The sequence below is a fragment of the Pseudochaenichthys georgianus genome, unplaced genomic scaffold (assembly GCF_902827115.2).
Source record: "Pseudochaenichthys georgianus unplaced genomic scaffold, fPseGeo1.2 scaffold_700_arrow_ctg1, whole genome shotgun sequence".
Classification (NCBI taxonomy): Eukaryota; Metazoa; Chordata; class Actinopteri; order Perciformes; family Channichthyidae; genus Pseudochaenichthys; species Pseudochaenichthys georgianus.
In genome coordinates, this window is record NW_027263254.1 from 82,501 (window position 1) to 94,376 (window position 11,876).

Consider the following 11,876-nt stretch of genomic DNA (forward strand, 5'->3'; position numbering starts at 1 on the left):
AGGCTAATATTGGGCTATAAAGGAACTACAGCACGGTCACAAGACTTCACCTCACCACCGCTAAGCTAAAGGTGGCTAATGTTGGGCTATAAAGGAACTACAGCACGGTCACATGACTTCACGTCACCACCGCTAAGCTAAAGGTGGCTAATGTTGGGCTATAAAGGAACTACAACACGGTCACATGACTTCACGTCACCACCGCTAAGCTAAAGGTGGCTAATGTTGGGCTATAAAGGAACTACAGCACGGTCACATGACTTCACGTCACCACCGCTAAGCTAAAGGAGGCTAATATTGGGCTATAAAGGAACTACAGCACGGTCACATGACTTCACGTCACCACCGCTAAGCTAAAGGAGGCTAATATTGGGCTATAAAGGAACTACAGCACGGTCACATGACTTCACGTTACCACCGCTAAGCTAAAGGTGGCTAATGTTGGGCTATAAAGGAACTACAACACGGTCACATGACTTTACGTCACCACCGCTAAGCTAAAGGAGGCTAATATTGGGCTATAAAGGAACTACAGCACGGTCACATGACTTCACGTTACCACCGCTAAGCTAAAGGAGGCTAATGTTGGGCTATAAAGGAACTACAGCACGGTCACATGACTTCACGTCACCACCGCTAAGCTAAAGGCAGCTAATGTTGGGCTATAAAGGAACTACAGCACGGTCACATGACTTCACCGCTAAGCTAAAGGTGGCTAATGTTGGGCTATAAAAGGAACTACAGCACGGTCACATGACTTCACCGCTAAGCTAAAGGTGGCTAATGTTGGGCTATAAAGGAACTACAGCACGGTCACATGACTTCACGTCACCACCGCTAAGCTAAAGGAGGCTAATGTTGGGCTATAAAGGAACTACAGCACGGTCACATGACTTCACGTCACCACCGCTAAGCTAAAGGAGGCTAATGTTGGGCTATAAAGGAACTACAGCACGGTCACATGACTTCACATCACCGCCGCTAAGCTAAAGGCGGCTAATGTTGGGCTATAAAGGAACTACAGCACGGTCAGATGACTTTACGTCCCCACCGCTAAGCTAAAGGTGGCTAATGTTGGGCTATAAAAGGAACTACAGCACGGTCACATGACTTCACGTCACCACCGCTAAGCTAAAGGAGGCTAATGTTGGGCTATAAAGGAACTACAGCACGGTCACATGACTTCACGTCACCACGTCCAAAACTCTAGGTCTGCAACTCACAAATGGGTACGTCTAAATATGTGAAGCTCTCCAGATGAATTCATCTCTTCTGAAATTGCTTTTTTTTTGCCACTGAGCCATATCCTCCCATCATATCCTCCTATTTACCTTGAGCTATAACAGGCTCTTTTTACCCACATAATGATGAGATTAGAGTAAAACTGCAGCAGCATCTTGTATTAGGATTGAAGGTATTTTCTCAACAATGACTTTAGGTTATCTAAAATCCAATGGAATAGCTTTGCATTATTCAGTGTTATCAATCAGGTTTAATACCATGTCACTGTAGGTGTCTCATATCTGCAGGTAAAAGAACGGCACACATTTATCAGCTGTCAGTTTCGTCCACCTCGAAGCCTCTGCTGCGTTTCAGTTCTGCATGGTCTGCTGCTCGAGAGGGCAAAAGCACACACATCCTTTACTCAAGCAGAAGTACAGATACTCGTGTTTAAAAATACTCTGGTGAAAGTAGAAGCACTGACTAAACTTCTTTACTCAAGTGAAAGTAAAGAAGTATGGGCTTTTAAAAAGTACCCATAACTACCAGCTGTCTTAAAGAGTAACTGACCTCCCTTTATATTAATAGAACAATAATGTCATTATTAGCTAGGGATGGGTATCGAGAACCGGTACTACGTCAGTACCTGATTGGACAGTATCGGTATACCGTTAAGCCGCTGGACAAACGGTGCTGCTATCGGTATATGAATTACGCTACTTCCTCAGTTTAAACAATTCTGGTTGGTTGGGAACCCTCATCCCGTGTGACCTATCCGGTTTGAGTACCACACTGATTGGCCACTCGTCATCTCTCCTAACAGCGCTCTTATTATCGTGAGACTCCCGGGGGCAAGACCATAGCAGGGGCAGACGCAACATCTTGCTAGAAACAGCGTCTCAAGGCTTCTTAACATTTAGCAACCTAATAATGATGCCGACCCACTTAACGGGAAGAAACTCAGCTATGTCAATCATTTTGAGCACCACATTATTGAAAAGTATCGATAAGTACAGGTATTTGAGTTCAACATGTGAGAAGTAGAAAGTACAGGTATTTGAGTTCAACATGTGAGAAGTAGAAAGTACAGGTATTTGAGTTCAACATGTGAGAAGTAGAAAGTACAGGTATTTGAGTTCAACATGTGAGAAGTAGAAAGTACAGGTATTTGAGTTCAACATGTAAGAAGTAGAAAGTACAGGTATTTGAGTTCAACATGTAAGAAGTAGAAAGTACAGGTATTTGAGTTCAACATGTAAGAAGTAGAAAGTACAGGTATTTGAGTTCAACATGTAAGAAGTAGAAAGTACAGGTATTTGAGTTCAACATGTAAGAAGTAGAAAGTACAGGTATTTGGGTTCAACATGTAAGAAGTAGAAAGTACAGGTATTTGAGTTCAACATGTAAGAAGTAGAAAGTACAGGTATTTGTGTTCAACATGTAAGAAGTAGAAAGTACAGGTATTTGGGTTCAACATGTAAGAAGTAGAAAGTACAGGTATTTGTGTTCAACATGTAAGAAGTAGAAAGTACAGGTATTTGGGTTCAACATGTAAGAAGTAGAAAGTACAGGTATTTGTGTTCAACATGTAAGAAGTAGAAAGTACAGGTATTTGGGTTCAACATGTAAGAAGTAGAAAGTACAGGTATTTGGGTTCAACATGTGAGAAGTAGAAAGTACAGGTATTTGAGTTCAACATGTGAGAAGTAGAAAGTACAGGTATTTGTTCTCAACATGTAAGAAGTAGAAAGTACAGGTATTTGAGTTCAACATGTAAGAAGTAGAAAGTACAGGTATTTGAGTTCAACATGTAAGAAGTAGAAAGTACAGGTATTTGAGTTCAACATGTGAGAAGTAGAAAGTACAGGTATTTGGGTTCAACATGTAAGAAGTAGAAAGTACAGGTATTTGAGTTCAACATGTAAGAAGTAGAAAGTACAGGTATTTGAGTTCAACATGTAAGAAGTAGAAAGTACAGGTATTTGAGTTCAACATGTAAGAAGTAGAAAGTACAGGTATTTGAGTTCAACATGTAAGAAGTAGAAAGTACAGGTATTTGAGTTCAACATGTAAGAAGTAGAAAGTACAGGTATTTGTGTTCAACATGTAAGAAGTAGAAAGTACAGGTATTTGAGTTCAACATGTAAGAAGTAGAAAGTACAGGTATTTGAGTTCAACATGTAAGAAGTAGAAAGTACAGGTATTTGAGTTCAACATGTAAGAAGTAGAAAGTACAGGTATTTGAGTTCAACATGTAAGAAGTAGAAAGTACAGGTATTTGAGTTCAACATGTAAGAAGTAGAAAGTACAGGTATTTGTGTTCAACATGTAAGAAGTAGAAAGTACAGGTATTTGGGTTCAACATGTAAGAAGTAGAAAGTACAGGTATTTGTGTTCAACATGTAAGAAGTAGAAAGTACAGGTATTTGGGTTCAACATGTAAGAAGTAGAAAGTACAGGTATTTGTGTTCAACATGTAAGAAGTAGAAAGTACAGGTATTTGGGTTCAACATGTAAGAAGTAGAAAGTACAGGTATTTGTGTTCAACATGTAAGAAGTAGAAAGTACAGGTATTTGGGTTCAACATGTAAGAAGTAGAAAGTACAGGTATTTGGGTTCAACATGTGAGAAGTAGAAAGTACAGGTATTTGTGTTCAACATGTAAGAAGTAGAAAGTACAGGTATTTGAGTTCAACATGTAAGAAGTAGAAAGTACAGGTATTTGAGTTCAACATGTGAGAAGTAGAAAGTACAGGTATTTGAGTTCAACATGTGAGAAGTAGAAAGTACAGGTATTTGGGTTCAACATGTAAGAAGTAGAAAGTACAGGTATTTGTTCTCAACATGTAAGAAGTAGAAAGTACAGGTATTTGAGTTCAACATGTAAGAAGTAGAAAGTACAGGTATTTGAGTTCAACATGTAAGAAGTAGAAAGTACAGGTATTTGAGTTCAACATGTAAGAAGTAGAAAGTACAGGTATTTGAGTTCAACATGTAAGAAGTAGAAAGTACAGGTATTTGAGTTCAACATGTAAGAAGTAGAAAGTACAGGTATTTGAGTTCAACATGTAAGAAGTAGAAAGTACAGGTATTTGAGTTCAACATGAGAGAAGTAGAAAGTACAGGTATTTGAGTTCAACATGAGAGAAGTAGAAAGTACAGGTATTTGAGTTCAACATGTAAGAAGTAGAAAGTACAGGTGTTTGAGTTCAACATGTAAGAAGTAGAAAGTACAGGTATTTGAGTTCAACATGTAAGAAGTAGAAAGTACAGGTATTTGAGTTCAACATGTAAGAAGTAGAAAGTACAGGTATTTGGGTTCAACATGTAAGAAGTAGAAAGTACAGGTATTTGTGTTCAACATGTAAGAAGTAGAAAGTACAGGTATTTGAGTTCAACATGTAAGAAGTAGAAAGTACAGGTATTTGAGTTCAACATGAGAGAAGTAGAAAGTACAGGTATTTGAGTTCAACATGAGAGAAGTAGAAAGTACAGGTATTTGAGTTCAACATGTGAGAAGTAGAAAGTACAGGTATTTGAGTTCAACATGTGAGAAGTAGAAAGTACAGGTATTTGGGTTCAACATGTAAGAAGTAGAAAGTACAGGTATTTGTGTTCAACATGTAAGAAGTAGAAAGTACAGGTATTTGGGTTCAACATGTAAGAAGTAGAAAGTACAGGTATTTGAGTTCAACATGTAAGAAGTAGAAAGTACAGGTATTTGGGTTCAACATGTGAGAAGTAGAAAGTACAGGTATTTGTGTTCAACATGTAAGAAGTAGAAAGTACAGGTATTTGAGTTCAACATGTAAGAAGTAGAAAGTACAGGTATTTGAGTTCAACATGTAAGAAGTAGAAAGTACAGGTATTTGAGTTCAACATGTGAGAAGTAGAAAGTACAGGTATTTGGGTTCAACATGTAAGAAGTAGAAAGTACAGGTATTTGGGTTCAACATGTAAGAAGTAGAAAGTACAGGTATTTGAGTTCAACATGTAAGAAGTAGAAAGTACAGGTATTTGAGTTCAACATGTAAGAAGTAGAAAGTACAGGTATTTGAGTTCAACATGTAAGAAGTAGAAAGTACAGGTATTTGAGTTCAACATGTAAGAAGTAGAAAGTACAGGTATTTGAGTTCAACATGTAAGAAGTAGAAAGTACAGGTATTTGAGTTCAACATGAGAGAAGTAGAAAGTACAGGTATTTGAGTTCAACATGAGAGAAGTAGAAAGTACAGGTATTTGAGTTCAACATGTAAGAAGTAGAAAGTACAGGTATTTGGGTTCAACATGTAAGAAGTAGAAAGTACAGGTATTTGTGTTCAACATGTAAGAAGTAGAAAGTACAGGTATTTGAGTTCAACATGTAAGAAGTAGAAAGTACAGGTATTTGAGTTCAACATGTAAGAAGTAGAAAGTACAGGTATTTGAGTTCAACATGTGAGAAGTAGAAAGTACAGGTATTTGAGTTCAACATGTAAGAAGTAGAAAGTACAGGTATTTGAGTTCAACATGTAAGAAGTAGAAAGTACAGGTATTTGAGTTCAACATGTGAGAAGTAGAAAGTACAGGTATTTGAGTTCAACATGTGAGAAGTAGAAAGTACAGGTATTTGAGTTCAACATGTGAGAAGTAGAAAGTACAGGTATTTGGGTTCAACATGCGAGAAGTAGAAAGTACAGGTATTTGAGTTCAACATGCGAGAAGTAGAAAGTACAGGTATTTGGGTTCAACATGCGAGAAGTAGAAAGTACAGGTATTTGAGTTCAACATGTAAGAAGTAGAAAGTACAGGTATTTGAGTTCAACATGAGAGAAGTAGAAAGTACAGGTATTTGAGTTCAACATGTGAGAAGTAGAAAGTACAGGTATTTGGGTTCAACATGTAAGAAGTAGAAAGTACAGGTATTTGTGTTCAACATGTAAGAAGTAGAACGTACAGGTATTTGAGTTCAACATGTAAGAAGTAGAAAGTACAGGTATTTGAGTTCAACATGTAAGAAGTAGAAAGTACAGGTATTTGAGTTCAACATGTGAGAAGTAGAAAGTACAGGTATTTGAGTTCAACATGTAAGAAGTAGAAAGTACAGGTATTTGAGTTCAACATGTAAGAAGTAGAAAGTACAGGTATTTGAGTTCAACATGTGAGAAGTAGAAAGTACAGGTATTTGGGTTCAACATGTAAGAAGTAGAAAGTACAGGTATTTGAGTTCAACATGTAAGAAGTAGAAAGTACAGGTATTTGAGTTCAACATGTGAGAAGTAGAAAGTACAGGTATTTGAGTTCAACATGTGAGAAGTAGAAAGTACAGGTATTTGAGTTCAACATGTGAGAAGTAGAAAGTACAGGTATTTGAGTTCAACATGTGAGAAGTAGAAAGTACAGGTATTTGAGTTCAACATGTAAGAAGTAGAAAGTACAGGTATTTGAGTTCAACATGTGAGAAGTAGAAAGTACAGGTATTTGAGTTCAACATGTAAGAAGTAGAAAGTACAGGTATTTGAGTTCAACATGTGAGAAGTAGAAAGTACAGGTATTTGGGTTCAACATGTAAGAAGTAGAAAGTACAGGTATTTGGGTTCAACATGTAAGAAGTAGAAAGTACAGGTATTTGAGTTCAACATGTAAGAAGTAGAAAGTACAGGTATTTGAGTTCAACATGTAAGAAGTAGAAAGTACAGGTATTTGAGTTCAACATGTAAGAAGTAGAAAGTACAGGTATTTGAGTTCAACATGTAAGAAGTAGAAAGTACAGGTATTTGAGTTCAACATGTAAGAAGTAGAAAGTACAGGTATTTGAGTTCAACATGAGAGAAGTAGAAAGTACAGGTATTTGAGTTCAACATGAGAGAAGTAGAAAGTACAGGTATTTGAGTTCAACATGTGAGAAGTAGAAAGTACAGGTATTTGTGTTCAACATGTAAGAAGTAGAAAGTACAGGTATTTGAGTTCAACATGTAAGAAGTAGAAAGTACAGGTATTTGAGTTCAACATGTAAGAAGTAGAAAGTACAGGTATTTGCGTTCAACATGTGAGAAGTAGAAAGTACAGGTATTTGAGTTCAACATGTAAGAAGTAGAAAGTACAGGTATTTGAGTTCAACATGTAAGAAGTAGAAAGTACAGGTATTTGAGTTCAACATGTAAGAAGTAGAAAGTACAGGTATTTGAGTTCAACATGTGAGAAGTAGAAAGTACAGGTATTTGAGTTCAACATGTAAGAAGTAGAAAGTACAGGTATTTGAGTTCAACATGTGAGAAGTAGAAAGTACAGGTATTTGGGTTCAACATGCGAGAAGTAGAAAGTACAGGTATTTGAGTTCAACATGTGAGAAGTAGAAAGTACAGGTATTTGGGTTCAACATGTGAGAAGTAGAAAGTACAGGTATTTGAGTTCAACATGTAAGAAGTAGAAAGTACAGGTATTTGAGTTCAACATGAGAGAAGTAGAAAGTACAGGTATTTGAGTTCAACATGTGAGAAGTAGAAAGTACAGGTATTTGGGTTCAACATGTAAGAAGTAGAAAGTACAGGTATTTGTGTTCAACATGTAAGAAGTAGAACGTACAGGTATTTGAGTTCAACATGTAAGAAGTAGAAAGTACAGGTATTTGAGTTCAACATGTAAGAAGTAGAAAGTACAGGTATTTGAGTTCAACATGTAAGAAGTAGAACGTACAGGTATTTGAGTTCAACATGTAAGAAGTAGAAAGTACAGGTATTTGAGTTCAACATGTAAGAAGTAGAAAGTACAGGTATTTGAGTTCAACATGTAAGAAGTAGAAAGTACAGGTATTTGAGTTCAACATGTGAGAAGTAGAAAGTACAGGTATTTGAGTTCAACATGTAAGAAGTAGAAAGTACAGGTATTTGAGTTCAACATGTAAGAAGTAGAAAGTACAGGTATTTGAGTTCAACATGTGAGAAGTAGAAAGTACAGGTATTTGGGTTCAACATGTAAGAAGTAGAAAGTACAGGTATTTGAGTTCAACATGTAAGAAGTAGAAAGTACAGGTATTTGAGTTCAACATGTGAGAAGTAGAAAGTACAGGTATTTGAGTTCAACATGTGAGAAGTAGAAAGTACAGGTATTTGAGTTCAACATGTGAGAAGTAGAAAGTACAGGTATTTGAGTTCAACATGAGAGAAGTAGAAAGTACAGGTATTTGAGTTCAACATGTAAGAAGTAGAAAGTACAGGTATTTGAGTTCAACATGTGAGAAGTAGAAAGTACAGGTATTTGAGTTCAACATGTGAGAAGTAGAAAGTACAGGTATTTGAGTTCAACATGTGAGAAGTAGAAAGTACAGGTATTTGTGTTCAACATGTAAGAAGTAGAAAGTACAGGTATTTGTGTTCAACATGTGAGAAGTAGAAAGTACAGGTATTTGAGTTCAACATGTAAGAAGTAGAAAGTACAGGTATTTGAGTTCAACATGTGAGAAGTAGAAAGTACAGGTATTTGAGTTCAACATGTGAGAAGTAGAAAGTACAGGTATTTGAGTTCAACATGTGAGAAGTAGAAAGTACAGGTATTTGGGTTCAACATGTAAGAAGTAGAAAGTACAGGTATTTGAGTTCAACATGTAAGAAGTAGAAAGTAAAAAGCTTTTGGTCTCTTTAAAGTAGAGACACTACATACTGATATACACCTGAACATCAGGAGAATATGTCCTCTTTAAATACCAAAGCCCCGAGGACCCGCAGAATGACAGGATATCAACGATTCACTTCACACAGCAAACCTCTCAGACAGTGTGGAACATCTCAAATGAAATACACAGCGTAACAGAGAGACACGTCAGCAACGTTTCTGCCCCGTAACTCTTCCTCTGAAAACGCTGCGCTTATATCTCGTGTCATCGAGTCAACCTTTACAGTTATATGTACCAGCTGTTAGGATGAAGTCTATATTGATGTTTGTATTACTTGTACGTTCACTCACAGGTCTGAGCACCATCAGCAAAGACACTTGAAAGCCAATCCTGATGAAGACACTTGAGAAAAAATCCAATATGGATATTTATATCGGATGATTTATACGGTGTCCAACGGGAGCTAAACTCTTCCATCCGCGCTGCAGCTTCAGGAAGGATGCAGATATAACAACCCAAAGGTTCCACATGAAGAAACATCTCCAGCAACACATGCAGCGTTTAGAGGACACTCAGCAACTTGAGGAGACATGCTGGGAGACCAGGGGACACTAAAGAGTGACGCACACAGCTGGGAGACCAGGGGACACTAAAGAGTGACGCACACAGCTGGGAGACCAGGGGACACTAAAGAGTGACGCACACAGCTGGGAGACCAGGGGACACTAAAGAGTGACGCACACAGCTGGGAGACCAGGGGACACTAAAGAGTGACGCACACAGCTGGGAGACCAGGGGACACTAAAGAGTGACGCACACAGCTGGGAGACCAGGGGACACTAAATAGTGACGCACACAGCTGGGAGACCAGGGGACACTAAAGAGTGACGCACACAGCTGGGAGACCAGGGGACACTAAAGAGTGACGCGCACAGCTGGGAGACCAGGGGACATTAAAGAGTGACGCACACAGCTGGAGACCAGGGGACACTAAAGAGTGACGCACACAGCTGGAGACCAGGGGACACTAAAGAGTAACGCGCACAGCTGGGAGACCAGGGGACACTAAAGAGTGACGCACACAGCTGGGAGACCAGGGGACACTAAAGAGTGACGCACACAGCTGGGAGACCAGGGGACACTAAAGAGTGACGCGCACAGCTAGGAGACGAGGGGACACTAAAGAGTGACGCGCACAGCTGGGAGACGAGGGGACACTAAAGAGTGACGCACACAGCTGGGAGACCAGGGGACACTAAAGAGTGACGCGCACAGCTGGGAGACGAGGGGACACTAAAGAGTGACGCACACAGCTGGGAGACCAGGGGACACTAAAGAGTGACGCACACAGCTGGGAGACCAGGGGACACTAAAGAGTGACGCGCACAGCTGGGAGACGAGGGGACACTAAAGAGTGACGCACACAGCTGGGAGACCAGGGGACACTAAAGAGTGACGCACACAGCTGGGAGACCAGGGGACACTAAAGATTGACGCACACAGCTGGGAGACCAGGGGACACTAAATAGTGACGCACACAGCTGGGAGACCAGGGGACACTAAAGAGTGACGCACACAGCTGGGAGACCAGGGCACACTAAAGAGTGACGCACACAGCTGGGAGACCAGGGGACACTAAAGAGTGACGCACACAGCTGGGAGACCAGGGGACACTAAATAGTGACGCACACAGCCGGGAGACCAGGGGACACTAAAGAGTGACGCACACAGCTGGAGACCAGGGGACACTAAAGAGTGATGCACACAGCTGGAGACCAGCGGACACTAAAGAGTGACGCACACAGCTGGAGACCAGGGGACACTAAAGAGTGATGCACACAGCTGGGAGACCAGGGGACACTAAAGAGTGACGCACACAGCTGGGAGACCAGGGGACACTAAAGAGTGACGCACACAGCTGGGAGACCAGGGGACACTAAAGAGTGACGCACACAGCTGGAGACCAGGGGACACTAAAGAGTGACGCGCACAGCTGGGAGACCAGGGGACACTAAATAGTGACGCACACAGCTGGAGACCAGGGGACACTAAAGAGTGACGCACACAGCTGGAGATCAGGGGACACTAAAGAGTGACGCGCACAGCTGGGAGACCAGGGGACACTAAAGAGTGACGCACACAGCTGGAGACCAGGGGACACTAAAGAGTGACGCGCACAGCTGGGAGACCAGGGGACACTAAATAGTGACGCACACAGCTGGAGACCAGGGGACACTAAAGAGTGACGCACACAGCTGGAGATCAGGGGACACTAAAGAGTGACGCGCACAGCTGGGAGACCAGGGGACACTAAAGAGTGACGCACACAGCTGGAGACCAGGGGACACTAAAGAGTGACGCGCACAGCTGGGAGACCAGGGGACACTAAATAGTGACGCACACAGCTGGAGACCAGGGGACACTAAAGAGTGACGCACACAGCTGGGAGACCAGGGGACACTAAAGAGTGACGCACACAGCTGGAGACCAGGGGACACTAAAGAGTGATGCACACAGCTGGAGACCAGGGGGACACTAAAGAGTGACGCACACAGCTGGGAGACCAGGGGACACTAAAGAGTGACGCACACAGCTGGGAGACCAGGGGACACTAAAGAGTGACGCACACAGCTGGGAGACCAGGGGACACTAAAGAGTGACGCACACAGCTGGGAGACCAGGGGACACTAAAGAGTGACGCACACAGCTGGGAGACCAGGGGACACTAAAGAGTGACGCACACAGCTGGGAGACCAGGGGACACTAAAGAGTGACGCACACAGCTGGAGACCAGGGGACACTAAAGAGTGACGCACACAGCTGGGAGACCAGGGGACACTAAAGAGTGACGCACACAGCTGGATACCAGGGGACACTAAAGAGTGATGCACACAGCTGGGAGACCAGGGGACACTAAAGAGTGACGCACGCAGCTGGGAGACCAGGGGACACTAAAGAGTGACGCGCACAGCTGGAGACCAGGGGACACTAAAGAGTGATGCACACAGCTGGTGACCAGGGGGACACTAAAGAGTGACGCACACAGCTGGGAGACCAGGGGACA